We start from the raw sequence: 15,561 nt of genomic DNA, 5'->3' as shown, positions 1-15,561 counted from the left end.
CATCAATTACCTTCCATTTATTAGGTCAGAAATGGGGATGCTCGCTGATGATTGCACAATGTTCAGCACCATTTGGAACTCCTCAGATAATGAAGCAGTCTGTGTCCATATGCAGCAACTCCTGGACAACATTCAAGCTTGCGCTTGTGGCAAGTAACATGCACGCTGCACAAGGGACAGGCAATGACCATCTCCAACAATAGTGAATTCAACCATCTCCCCATGACATTCAAATGGTATTGCTGAATCCCCCAATATCCACATCCTGGGGTGACCACAGACCAGAAACTGAACTGGGCCAGTCATATAAAAAATGTAGCTAAAAGAGCAGGTCAGAGGCTGGAAATTCCACAGCAAGTAATTCACCTCTCGAATCCCCAAAGCTTGTTCACCATCCACAAGGAACATCAAGAGCGTGATGGAATACTCTCCACTTGCCTGGATAGCTCCAGCAACACGAGAAGCCCAGCACCATCCAGGACAAAGCAGCTTGCTTGATCAGCACCCTATTCACCACCTTCAACATTCACTCCCTCCACCACCAGCTCACAGTGGTAGCAGTGTGCACCATCTACAAGATGCATTGCAGCAACTCTCAGCACTTTTTAAACCCGGAGATCTCTATCACCTAGAAGGACAAGGGCAGCAGATGAAGGGAACACCACTACCTGTAAGTTCTTCTCCAAACCACACGCCATCCTGACTTGGAACTACATTATATTGCTATTTCTTCTGCGTCACCAGATCAAATCCTAGAACCCCCTTCCTAACAGTACTCTCTATGTACCTGCACCAAATGGACTGCAGCAGTCAAGGCAGCAGCTCACCACCATCTTCTCAAGGGCAACTAGGGGTGGGCAACAAATGCTGGCCTTGTCAGTGATGTTCATGCCCCACGAAAGAACATAAAAATGCAAGACATTATTTTTTGCGAATAAAAAATGCTTGCACTTTACTTCACAAACTGTTTTTACATAATGACCCATTCTGCAGCTAAATGCCTTTTACTGTCTAGATAATATTCCAAAGCTACAGAGTTCAAAATATTCAAATCTGCATCAATAAAATACTGCCAATTCATAAATCCACATGCATGCATGTAGGAGAATAAAATGCCATTTTAAGTGCATATGGCTTAAACCATTAATATGAAGTTACTGACATGTGGGGAAAATTAAATCTGTTTTGCTTTGGACCCAAATTAGTCACCTTACTGTACATAGTTTTATTGTATTTGATGAGGAAGCCAATCAGCTGACAAAAGATGAGAATTTACTGATGGCTGTTTTTGAAAGAACTCGAAGCCAATTATTTAAAGGAGGAGATATGCAACAGTCCAACACAAATGGCTGCATAAAAGCTGAAGCTATACACTTGACTTAGTGATTACAAATGTACAAAAGTAGCTTTGATTAAATGGGGATCTGCAAATAGGCATACTTAATGCTTGCTAAAGCTGTTGAGGGACGCACTACTTGATTATGTGAGGCATTGTTACTTTCTTCTTGAACACCTATCTATTGATTGGAGATACCTGAGAATTCCATCCCAAATACAATAAGAGGTGTATAAGTGAAAGCCACACCTTTGCTAATTTCGAATGAACTTGTCAGGTTTTCAGAAATGATAGCAGGTTGGTGTCCTTTGTCAACAATGTATTTACTAGAGCAGAATTCTTCCTAATCTGATGAGGCCATGCCCCAAAAACGGGCCGGTAGTTCCCAAAAATCCATATTGAACATCTTGTGATTTCCCTTTTTACTGTATCTAATAGTGAACCATCAGCCACCTGGTCCCCCAATGAGCTAAACACAGTTACGTCACAGGTAAATAATTGGACTGCTATCTGACCAACAAGGTCCTAGAAGGACTCTGAATAAAATTGTATAAATGGAAAGTAACTATAATCACACACTGCCTTTTCCCCTTTGTTTTAGGGCTGCAAACAGAAATCTTACAAAATAGCTCCATGTCCTATTTACTTTGAATTCAACACTTCCTGTGTTAGTGTGACGTGGAGAGGAATCACGTGGTGTCAGTAGAAATAAACAAGGCAACTGCTATTGAAAAGAAGTTACACTCTTTTCATGATTGCAAAGTAATCTAATGCAGATCTCAATATTCTCAGCTTCTTTTACAACAAGGGAAAATGTTGTTTAACCTGACTTGTCAGACATAAACACAGGTACATAATGAACTTGTAAGCACGTCTTTAAAACTTTTTTAGAAACATAAATCTGGTTAACGTAGGAGCACGAGTAAGCCATTCTGCTCCGTCATTCAATTAGATCATAGCTGACCTGTAACTCAATGACAGTTACCATAGATGTAAGCATGTAAGTCAACTTTTGAAGCCTTGAAAAATTCCTCCAAACAAAAAAAAAACACAGGGGTTGGCTTATACATCAAGTATAAAAGTGAACCACTGGTGTGGGTGATTGCCATTTTTGTTCACCGTGGAGGATCTGTTCTGTGTAGGCATGTCTTAAACACCCACGCATTTTTGTTACACAGGCGTATTGCTTGCTTGATCCACTGCACCAAGTTATGGGGTGCCGATAAGCAAAACATCCAATTGTGGGGTGAAAAATTGAGGCTGACTACTAATGTGAGTATAGCATGTCGTGGCTGAAAAGGCTTATATGCCGTGTATATGCAAAAGCATGATTTTTGGGACCGGAAAAATGTCTTATATGCCTGGTCGACTTTTACCCCGCAATTTATAGTAAGCATCTTTGCTCCATATTCCTTGTCATGTAACAAAAAAAAAATCAAGATCAGTTTTGAAAGTTGAATTTGATTCAGCATCCTTGTTCCAGACTTGCCGCCCCACCAGAGGAGTTTCTCTTTATATACCTTATCAAATCTTATTTTAAAGACATTGATTATACTACTTAATCTTCCATAATTGAGGGAATGCAAGCCAAGTTCATTCAACTTGCCCTGACTTTGACCCTTTAAAGCTCTATAATTCTGGTGAAACAGCACTGTGCCTCTGAAGGTGAATACATCTTTCCTGAGGTTTGGTGTCCAACATGAATGCTGTACTTCAGATGAGGTTTGACCAAGATTTGGTACAAATGAAGCATTACTTCTTCACTTTTGTATGCCAACTCCCTTGAAATAAAGGCCAAGATTCCATTTAGTGATTTGTACAAATAAACACAAACTCCTTTTGTTCTTTCGCATCTCCTCAGCACTCTCAAATATTCTGATGTGTCTTTCTTGGATCTGGAGTGCCACTGGCCACTGTTTTGACCACTTGTCTACTCAAGTCCCTTTGTAACTTTCTGCTTCCATATATGCAACCTCCTGCATATACAATTCCCTATTATTTCACTCAAATGCCGAGGCCCTAGTACAGGGCCCCAAGGAACATCATTTATCAAATCCTGCAAATCAGAGTGTATTCTCTTTATCCCTATTCTGGCTTCTATCACTCAACTAATTATTAACACATGTTATAAGGTTGCCTTCAATTAGGTGTTCTTTCATTTTTGCTAATCTCTTGCTGGACCTTACTAACTGCCTCTGAAAATCCACACAGACAACATTCATGCCAATGGCCTCAAAAAATCCAACTAAACTAGTCAGACTTGACATACTTTTCACGGTTTCATGTCGACTTGCTGATCAACTCAATCCTAAATTTACTAATTGGAACTTGTGCCTCCTTAGGATGTTCTAGCAAATTGCAGCAATATTTGTGTTACTTTCCCCATTCCCTTAACTATCTCGTATCCCCCTTAAATGCCCTTTTTCCAGGCTGAAAATCCCAAGTTTCACTGATCTTTTACCAAATCAGAGCTTTTACAGTAGAAGTCAGCTTCTTGGTTCTTCTCTGTGCTGCTCCCAAGCTCCACGGTGAGCAAAATTGAGCACTCTATCCAAAGTGTGGTCTAAACAGAACACTGTACAATCTGGACATAACTTCCTTTCACTAGCATTCTGCAGTTTTGGCTATGTTGTTCAACAATCTCTTAGTTTTGGTGATTGGTGTTCTGCATTGGTTCAACAAATTTAGCATTGAATACTAAAACTAGAAGTCTTTCAGCTTCACCTCAAGAAATTTCAACACCTTTCATGGAGTATATGAATCACAACCATGAAGTCAAACATTTTAATTAACTTTTGCGGGACCTAACTGCCTTCTGAAAATCTATGCAGACAACATTCATGCCATTGAGCTCCTCAAAAAATCCAACTAGTCAGCCTTGACACACACTTCACAGCTTCATGGCAACTTGCTAATCAACCAGCTTTCGTAAGAGACCCATGGCATGCATGACTTGTCAGGTAATAGATTTTTATAAAGGAGGCAAGTGCAATGCACAACATATTCTGCTGCCAAGATGAAGCTTTGACCCTTTCAGGGCACAAAGTCTGACTGTTGAGTAGAAAGGGCCACAGGCCAATCAATTTAATTGCTATTTCGTGAAGAAACGAATTAGAAAATGCTCAACAGTTTCAGACTTCAGATTAGTGCACCCACCATTCTGTGAATGTTACAAATGAAAAACAAAGTCAATGAGCAACATCTGGATTGTGGAGTACAAAACAGACATACAGGATGTGCTGTTTTAAATATGAAAGTGTTTTACACTACATATTTTCCACACATGCAGTATGTGGCAAAAGCCCTCAACAAAAATGTTTCTAAATACTGAGCAACTTTTTAAAAAATATTTTCTGTAATCCTTTTGGATGTTGTGATTTTAGTTATGGCAACAAAGATGCTGCTTAAATTTCAATTCAGAAGTAATTTTAAAATTCATTTGCCGCATTATTTAATAACATGCTTTAAAGGAATCAAACACTGAGGAAATTAGCAACAGAAGTACTTCTTCAAAGCAAATCATTCAGGATGCAAAAACAAACTCAATTTGTGCTTTTATCTGTGTTGCTAGGTGATGACAAAACCCTATAACTGCTAAATGATAGCTGTTTCTCAAAATAACTATGACATCTTGATATTCCAATATAATTGCACTGGATTTAAAATCAAAGTAAAAAATATTTGGAAAAGCATGAGAGATTAATATTAGATCATGTTTTTCTCATTCAAAACTCAACCATCATAGGGAGGGCAGGAGAAACATCTAGTGTTGTCACCTTGAGACACATCCTTTACCAGAAAAGTAAAAGGTGTGGAATTGTTCATTTGAAATACCTCCTATAAAACCAATTTATCCAGAAAAAATTTCCATGTTTTAGCAGCATGTTGTTATCCTTGTGAAGGACCACCTGAAACTAAATTCAAATTCCACATGCAACTTATCAAATTTTCCAAAAAGCACTTATGAATCTGGATTGCACAAGGCCCCCATTAGATTGTTTGGCTGTGTTCAAGGCAACGGTGATCAACCACTGAGTAGCAGAGGAACATGATAGGAAACAGCATTTTTTCCCTTTCTCCTAGAAAATTCATATCCATCAAATATTATATATATGTTATTCTCAAAGCTACATTCATAGTTCCCATCAAGACAGCTGAGACTTGAGCTCTATTCAGACAATTTAGATGTTTTGAATATAAACTTAACACAATGAGCTTGGTTAAAATACATGTCCCAACTAGCCTTCAGCTCTTAAAGGCACCCTGCCTCTCTGAATGGAGCTGCACTTATTAGACATAAGTTTCTATAGACCACAAATGTCTGTCCTGATCCAGCTATCCATCTGATTCCTATGGGCAACAAAGTTATCACCATGAGAATTTAACTACTAAGAGATGACTATTGTAAGGTGTCCTTACATTTTGGAAAGATGATCAGGAAGCCTGGGAGTAAATAATTCAACTCTGCCTTCAAATAAAGTCTGTTAACGTTAGGATTCTCAGATGTAAATCCAGATGTTTGGAACTTAAAATTCCAGGTGTGGCTCAGTTGATAGCCTCCAAGTCACAAAGTTCCGGGTTCAAGTTCTACTCCAGGGCACAAGTACAAAAATCAAGGAGGACAATTTATTACAGTACTGACGGAGTGCTGCACTGTGCCCTCCTTTGGATGAGACGATCAACCAAGGCGCCATTTGCCTGCTTGGGTGGATGTAAAAGACCCCATGGCACCATTTTAAAGAAGCGCAGGGGAGATATCCTTGGTGTCCTAGCCAATATTTATTCTTCAATCAACATCACACAAAAAAAATGTTCTATATTTCTTAGTTCTGATGAAGGGTCATACGGCCTCGAAACGTCAACCGTATCCCTCTCCGCAGATGCTGTCAGACCTGCTGAGTTTTTCCAGGTATTTTTGTTTTTGTTCTAGATTTCCAGCATTCGCAGTATTCTGCTTTTAATAAAAAAAATCTGTTCATTATCACATTGCTGAATGTGGGAGTTACTGTGCACAAATTGGCTGCTACGTTTCTTACATTATTATTCTTCAAAAGTATTTCAGTGGCTGTAAATTGCTTTAAGACATCCAACTGTCGTGAAAAGCACTTAATAAATGCAAATCTTGATTTTTTAAGTGGGAGGAGGTCAAACATGCAACTAGTTCCTGGAACTAACCAAGTCTGAGGATGCCCTTTAAGAACAGGATACTCCCAGAGTATCTTGGAAGCATGCTAGTCTCATCTCATTCTGGATAAAACATACAAGCTTCAGGACCAACAATATTAAACCATGCTGCTAGTTCTGTAGCATTTGTATATTATGGGTTATTACCAGGAATGGAGGAAGCGTTACCACAGTATGCACAAAGCCCAACCAGAGTTTGACAAGCATCTTTAAAGGAATTAAGAAAGTCATGGGTTGTTTTGCTTGACCAAAGACTTTACTTAACAAATATAAAGAGAAACATCAAATGGAAGGTTTGCTGGCTAAAGTCAGTCCCACCTGCTGTGCATTAGTGTCAAAATAGAGAATCAGCTGCAAGCAGCATTGCAATCATCCATCAAAGGTGGTGTTAGCAGCATCTGTGCAGAGACTTCACAAACTGGTCAACTTTCTCAAGTAAAGGCTCTGACCACATATCCGTGCCATCACTAAGACAGCCTATTTCCACCTCATTAACCTCGCCCAACTTCACCTGGCCTCAGCTCATCTGCTGCTGAAACCTCATTAGTGCCTTTGTAACCTTTAGACTTGACTGCTCCATTGTACTCCTGGCTGATCTCCCATATTCTGCCCTCCATGGACTTAGGTCATCCAAAACTCTGCTGCCTGTGTCCTTGCTCAGAAGGAGTCCCATTCACATATCACTCTGGTGTTCACTGACCTAGATTGACTCCCAGTCAAGCAACACCTTGATTTTAAAATTCTCATCCTGGTTTTCAAATCCATGGCTTCACCCCCTCTCCATCTCTGTAATCGCCTCCAGTCTGATTCAACCTCAGGAGTTATCTGTGCACAAATTCTGGCCTCTTGAGCTACCCAATTTTAATTGCTCCACCACAGGTAGCTGTATCTTCAGTTGCTGGGGGCCTAAGCTCTGGAATAGCTTTCCTATACCTCTCTGCACCTTTATTTAATTTTCCTCCTATAAGACACACCTTAAAACCTCGCTCTTTGACCAAGCTTTTGATCAACTGACCTAAAATCACCTTGTGTGGCTCAGTTTTAGAGCGTTCCTGGGAAGCCCCTTGACATGTTTTGTTATGTTAAAGGCGCTATATAAATTGTTATTCGTTATTATGGGTACTATTGCTGGAACGGGTGAAAGTATACCAACGTTAAAACAATGGCTGCGTTTCCTGCCAACGCCGTGCATATTCCGCGCAAGTGCAATTTGAGCGTGCTGCTTCCTGATGTTATGTGAAGTGACAGAGTAAGCAGCAACAAGGACCAAAGATGGCGCTGCTGAAATCACCACAATTGAGTGGCAGCACCCTTTTAACGTGCACTTGGAGCAGTGTTGTGAAATGTATGAATTTGTAATCATCCAAAGAATGTTAATTCTAGGCATGAGAAATTTAGCAGCTGAAAACAATGGCACCAATTTAGTAGCAATGAGGAATGTTCAAGAGGCCAGAATTGCGGTAACATGCAAATCATGGGAGGGTTGCAGGGCTCACAGAGATAGGAAAGGGTGTGGGGTCTGAGGCAGGTTAATAAGGTTTGTAGGGAATGGAGAAAGTATCAGAGATAGGGAGGTATGGGGGGGGATACCTCACAGAGTGCCAGGTTTTGTTGTGGCTGTGCGTGGTGCCCACTGTCGACTCAGTCGCACTGTTCAGTGGCCTCTTCTGTCATGATCTTTGGGAGAGCCTGCTGCTGGTGGTGGTGGTGGTGGTGGGGGGGGGCGCGAGAGACCCCGCCAAATTTTGAAATTCATTTATGCGCGATCCTTCTGCCATCAGCACACCTGGGCGCAGTGACGCCATCAACGCAAGCACAAAGTGGTCCTGGCAGGCTGGGTGCTGCATAGTGACAACATTGGATTTCTACGCATGCACTGAGCCATACGTCTGTGCAGAAGTGCTGTCAACGGCCATCTTGCATTGGCAGGAGTTACAGTGTAAAACAAAAATAAAAAGCACTCAAAATTAAGGTGATCAAGAGCCACAGACAGAAATGACAAGTTAAAGCACAAAATTAGATTATGCAAAACTATGTAAATCACAGTTTAGAAAATATATTTGTATGTTTAAAAATCAGGATTAATGGCAGGTCAAAAACCATTTTCCTGATACGGAATGTTAAATGAGGGTGAATAAAGGAATATAAATAGTGCCATTTACAGGAAGCCACATATCTATTATGCAAGGAAACTTAAATGGGCAGGTTCCCAAAATAGCTCAGTTTGATGGCATCATATTCACATATAAATGCAATTTGTTCTTCTATGCATTTGTATGTGGAGAACACATCAAGATGACCATATGGTGTTACCATATTGCCTAAATCATAATCTGGGTCATGGTTTAATTTTTCTAAATGTTATTCACAATAATTATCGATATTTACAGTGCAGTGTTGGCACTTTGCTAAAGCAACCCAAAAATAAGCCCACAGTCTCGAATCTGCTTCAACTAAAAATGCAATTCTTCCCTCCCAACAGTGCTGAATAAAGAAACCTTTCAACTTCTCGTGATAGTTTTAAATTGTTAAACCCTATCTCTGCTGCAGTGGAAATAGCACAGCTATTTTGTTTCTCCTCATAAAAAAAAAGACAAATTCAATCCAGTGAATTAACATTGCAGTCTACTTTCAATTATCGGCAAAGTGATGAAAGGCATAATCGACAGTGCCGTCAAGCAGCACTTGCTCACTAATAACTTGCTTAGCAATGCTCAGTTTGGGTTCTGCCATGATTACTTGGTTCAGACCTCATGACAGCCGTGGAGAAGAGAGCTGAATTCTAGAGGTCACGCAAAAGTGACATTAAGGTAGCATTTAGCCGAATATGGCATCAAAGAGCCCTCATAAAAATTGAATTAATTGGGAATCAGAGGGAAAATTCTCCATCACCTGGGGTCATACGTAACACAAGATGGTTGTGGTTGTTGGAAGTCAGTCATCTCAGTCCCAGCAGATTGCTGCAGGAGTCCTTTAGGGCAATGTTCTTCCTCAACTACTTCATATTACATTCTACAAGGGCAGCGATTGGTTCTTACCACAGGCCTTCCCTAAGGTATTGACAATTAGTGATTTGCAATCAGCATGTGATCTTTACTATGAGCATCCCACCACAAGCCCCAATCATCTTCAACTGTTTCAATGACCTTCCTGCTATCATAAAAGGCCAGAAGTGGGGATGTGCGCTGACAATTGCTGTGTTCATTTCCATTCGCAACTCTGCAGATAATGAAGCAGTCTGCACCTGCATATAAGCAAGGCCTGGCCAACGTTCTAACTTGTAAATGTTACCTGCCACTTATCAGTCCAAGTGCCAGGCAATGACCATCTTCAACATGAGCAGGAGAGGTTAGAACCTGGGTATTCTGTGGCAAATTACTCGTCTCGGCATGAGTCAGGAGTGAGATGGAATAGTCTCCACTTCCCTGGAGTGTCACACTGACAACACTCAAGGAGCTTGACATTACCCTGTGCAAGGCAGCCCATTTGATTGGTACCCACCCACCATCTCCAACATTCCCTCCCACCATGTCCAGCATACTGTGACTGCAATGTTGTACTACAGCAACTCGTCAAGACTTTTTCAGCAGCACCTCCAGAACACGAGACCTCTATGGCCCAGAAGAACAAGTGCAGCAAGTGCATAGGGATATTGCAACATGCAAGTTTCCCAAGTGACATACCATCCTGACTTGGGAATACATAGGTGTTCCTTCATTGTCAGCGGGTTAAAATCCTGGAACCTCCTATCCAACAGCACTGTGGAAGTACCTACGCCACACAGGCTGCAGCAGCTCAAGGCAGCCAAAAGCAATAAATACTGGCCTGGTCAGCAGCACCCACATCCCATGAATGAATAAAAATAATGGTTTACCATCCCCGGTGAGCCTGTGAAATTAATGTTTTTTTCTAAAATAAGACTCCCAAAACTGTAATCTGCCCTGTATCTGTAATTATTGCTTTCTTTCTATTGCTTTTTATGTTTATGCTCTTATTTATTAAACCCAGAATTCTGACTTAATCTGCTTGTATTTGCTTTCCCAACATGTATTTGCATCTATAGATCTCTGTTCATCTGTGTGTAACACCCTTCAGACTGTTTCTGTTGAGCCTGTAATCCTTTTCATTTTCCCTTTGAAAATGCACCACCACACTTTCCTTAAAAACCTACCCATAACCCCTCTTTTCCTAGCAACCATCCATCTGATCTCTAATTTTTGTTCTTCTCCAAAATCCTTAAATATGATGCTTCCAAAACCTGTGTCCACCTTTCCTGCAATTCAATGTTTGAATCTGTCCATCAGAATTTCCCCACAATCAGTTCTGCCAACAGAGGTTCACTTTTTCATACATCTTCTGAGCTGGCATTGGATTAATCATCCTTGGTGCTATCCAGCTAATGTGCAGATATCTTATGTCATGTTGCGTATGCACAGAAAACATTGTGTCTCAATTTTGAGGCCTCCTCTGCACCATGACAACTTAGATGCTTTATTTTTTGCTCCCTTGCAATCTTTTAATAACAATTTTAATTCCTAATAAAATTATATAGCACAGTTAAGGTCTTAGTCTTAAAGAGCATCAAACAGTGTATATATCTTTGGGTTGGGGGTGTGGGGAAGATGAAAGAAGTGTGATAGGCAGGGTATTTAAGCATCACTTTCAGCTACAGTATTGAGATGAAAATGGCATTAGATTATTACAGCATCCACGTTGATTCAATGATAAGCTGTATTTCAGTCAGCACTAAGCACTAATATTATTTCAATTTCTATGGACTCCGTACGTTACCTCATTTTATATAATCCACACTGGTCAACTTGGGGGGGAACATCAGCCCAGCCACTTAGCCAATGAAGAAATGGTGTACATTTGGGAAAAGCATACTATAGATGCAAGCCTCAAATTTCATGAAAACATTGTAAAACATTTCAAAGGAAGTCCAGCATACATTTTCAAGATAACTGGGAGAAACCACAAAAACATGAATTGTGTCATGTTTTGTGAAAATCCCAAAATTAAACTTAAGTTTAAGATGGTGTTAATTCTAGCATCTAGACATGGTGGTTGAGAAGAGAAGGCTCATGGTACTTGTTAAATATTTATTAAATGTCTGATAAATAGTAAGGTGAATGTTTGAAAGAGTTAGACATTCAAATAAGTTCCTCACTTCCAACTAAGTACAGATATCTAAACAGACAAAAAACTCTGGAATTGCATTAATTTTACCAGAACTGTTCTGAAATTAACAGCTCTCCCATGGCACTGCTCATCAAAAGTGGGAGTATATATTATTTTAATAAGAACATTATACCATCTAAACTATTCCTTTGATCCAAAAGTGAAACTGTGTTCAACTTGATTTAAGACCACAAAATCTAATGGTTGCGCCTTCTGGCGGTTAGAGAAAAGAACTTGCTGTAAGAAATAACTGGCCTCCCCCTCCAGCTACTCACCACCTTTTTTTAAAGTTTGACAGAAATTTAAATAACACCTCAAGTCTAAATGACATTAATTCACATTGACTGCTTCAGTATATAAGATACAGAAAATACGTGAAGTACATTTATATTTCAGTATCTGCATCAGAATATCATAAGTCTTCAAACCAGTTGCTGCAGTTTAGAAAACTACTCGCAGAGTAATGCCAAGCTATGAGTTTTAAATTTTGAAAGCACTCCCAAATTATGACTCCTTTGAAATTGCACAATTAAGCTTCAGAATGCAAAACTCACAGGTAAGCAGCAAGCACAAAAAATCTGAGATGTCTGAAGTTCCCTTGCACTGGAATTCAGGGAAATCCTGTCCCACTTATATTACATCATATGGTTCAAAATATAGCAAATAAAAGTAAATTAGCAACCATTCTGTACAATTACCTGGACAATTCTTGTTGTCAGACAAAACAGATTCCCTCATGCCCTGCAGATTTGTAAAATGAATAATGATTATAAGGGCTGGTGAAATATTCCTCATTCTTGTGAGCTTAAAAATATTTACAGCTATGCTCCCCAATAAATTAATTTATTTTGTGCATAACCGGTGCAGTTATTGGACCTCAGCTATGACAACAGTAGAGCCAGAAAGGGGAACTAACTTGGCTTCCTCTACTGATCACTAAAGATCAAGTCTGCAACAAGGGAGGGAGTGACAAACAGGGCAAGGGCATATAAAATGAAAAAAATGAGGGGGAAAGGGACATGCACATAGGTATGCACATGAGGGTAATGAAGCAGAACAGCAGATCATACAGCAGCTTGAGCTTATTCCACCGTTCCATTAGATCATGGCTGATCTGTACTTGACCTCCATTTATTCAACTTTTGTAAACCCTTACATACAAAAGAAATGTATTTAATTCTTAAGTCCTCATTAATTTCAACTTTGCTAGGGTTCCTTTATGCCAAACTTGATTGAATGCTGCTTCACGTCAAGGGCAGCTACTCTCACCTCTCTTCCGATCTCAGCTCTTGTTTCCATATCTAAAGCAAACTGTAATGAAGTCTGGAGCAGAGTAGTTCTGGTGTAACCTGATTTGTGCTGTAAATCAGATTAGATATATCCTTTTTTTTAGGGCTAGGATATACCTGGGCAACCCTGCAGAGTTAGGTAGATGCAGTCGAAATCACGCAGCTGCTCCTGGCACTGATCCATAAGACAATCGCCATTCTATTTGTCGCTCTACCCCGCCCTATTTCACAGCATGAATACTGCACTGAATCTGTCATCCAATCAGCGACCAGGTTACGGAGTGAGCAGTCCACATCCTCATAAAACTGACTTATTAAAGCCTATGTCATGGCACAATTTTTCCAAGAGCCAGGAATACAGATCCAACCTATGGCTTATTAAGTCAGGATAACTCTCTTCTTGGAAGATTCCTCTAATCATGTTTTGAACAGCAGTCGATTTGTCAGATATTGCATTCGTACAGAGGATCTTATTTGACAGACTTTTGCTGAGGGAAAATTATTTAAATTATTTGTGTAATTGCACACCTTTGCAGCTAAACATACTCCACTGATCAAGCTTCGTCTCCCTAATGATGCGCTTAACATCATGACAGAATATATTAACTTTGCAGCATCTCGATTGCGCTGAAGTTTCAAGTATCAGTTTAAAAGCCCTCTGTTTTCACCTAATAGCTCCCTTTCCCTTGGCTTCAACAGGACACTGATTAATGGACGTCACTATAGTGTACTGCTTTCAGTTTATGACTGATTGCAGGGGCAAAAGTCATTAAATCACCACCTATCGCCCACAGCTGATGAATCAGTACTCTTGCATGTTGAATACCAACACCAGTTGAAAGCAGCACTGGAGTAGCAAGGGCACAGAATGTACTCTAGGTGATGGACTCCAACGTCTAATACCAAGTGATCCAATAACACCACTGCCGACCAAACCCAGCCTGTGACTTGTGGAGGGGGTGGCGGTGTCAGGGGAGGGGCAGCAACACAAGGGAAAATTCATGCCAATGCTACAAAGCTTACTAATGGAAAAGGTGAACGTTGCACCAATTCTCTAGAGAGTGTTATCCTGAAGAAGTTGGGATTAAGTTGAATATTGAAGCAGTAAACTCTTTTCCCACTAATTGACCTGATGCTGACAGAGAGCAAAAAAACTGAAATGCTTCTATTATCGCTGAAGTCCCTTCCTTGATCAGAAATACATCCAAATATTCTAACCAGATTCTCTCGAGCTTAATATTGTTGCTTCAGGGAATTGAACTTCACACTTTGTATTTCAGATTAGATGGTTTTGAAGTTTCCTTTGCGCCTTGTTTCCACTGTCAAACTGCAATGGAACATTGTTCAGATCATCTTGACTTTTTGATGATGCAGCCCAATTAACGCTGCAGTTGGTTTCACTCATGGGGGAAGAGACAAAAGTAGCCATATTAAGGAAAAAATGTTCCATTTACTGAAATTTTGACTGTCGTGGTTGATGAAATTTTCGATCTATGCAGCTTGCTACATGGTTTTCTAAAAAAAAATGCATACTTTCATTGTCCTTTTAAAACTGAACTGTACAATTGATGATAAAAGACTAACAATGTCCAGGGCACTACCATTGCTAAATACCCCACCTTAAACCTCTGGTAACCCCCAGGATGCTGAAGTGGACCAGCCATATAAATACTGTGGATTAAAAAACAGGTCAGAAGCTGACTATTCTGCAGCAAGTAGCCATGCATTTGTCTGGATGGGTGCAGTTCCAACATGAGAAACTTGGCACCACCCAAAACAAAGCAGCCTGTTTGATTTGCACATCACCTAGTACCTTAAACATTCAATCCATCACCACTGGCACATTGTGGCTACAGTGTATATTACCTACAAGATGCACTGCAGAAATTCACCAAGGCTCTCTCAGAAGGACCTTCATGCTTCTTCATTGTTGCAGACTCAAAATCCGGGAAACACTCTTCCTAACAGCACTGTGGGTGTATCTGCACCACATGAACTGCAGTGGCACAAGGTGGCAGCTGATCGACACCTTCTCAAGAGTAATTAGGGCTGGGCAATAAATGTTGGTCTTACCAGTGATGCCCATATCCGATGAACAAATAAATAGAAGGTTGGGTGGAACTGCACTCACTTGTTCCATCCTGTCATAGCCAAAGAATCACCTGCTATAGCTTAACATCTTACACCTGCACTGTTACTACTGGTCCCCCAAGGATCTATCTTTGGCTTCCTATTATTCATTTGCATGCACCAACTCCGTTCCTCTGCCTGGTAACTGTGCAAGGCTGAACCAGTGGATTTGCAACCTTGGTGTCATATTTGACCAAAATAAACTGCCAAACCAACCATATCTCAGAGCCTTTACTATTTCCACCTCTACTCGACTCAGCCCAACTTCAACTCATCTGCTGCTGAAACTCTCATCCGTGCCTTCATTACCTCTAGATTTGATTATTTCAACACACTCCAGTGTCCTACCCCTCCATAAACTATTGGTCATCCAAAATTCTACTGTCTTTTTCCTAACTCGCACGAAGTCCTATTTGCCAATCGCCCCTGCTTTCTGGCCTA

General features: G+C 40.4%; 1 protein-coding gene across 5 annotated transcripts in view; it reads right to left on the bottom strand.

Annotated features, from left to right (window-relative positions):
• LOC121292210 (serine/threonine-protein phosphatase 2A 56 kDa regulatory subunit gamma isoform) overlaps positions 1–15,561 on the bottom strand; it is a 153,807-nt gene that overhangs the window by 67,065 nt on the left and 71,181 nt on the right. The window lies entirely within an intron of this gene.

Source organism: Carcharodon carcharias, chromosome 20 (genome assembly GCF_017639515.1).
Source record: "Carcharodon carcharias isolate sCarCar2 chromosome 20, sCarCar2.pri, whole genome shotgun sequence".
NCBI lineage: Eukaryota > Metazoa > Chordata > Chondrichthyes > Lamniformes > Lamnidae > Carcharodon > Carcharodon carcharias.
Note: the sequence above shows the minus strand (reverse complement) of the source record. Positions and strands in the feature narration are given on the sequence as shown.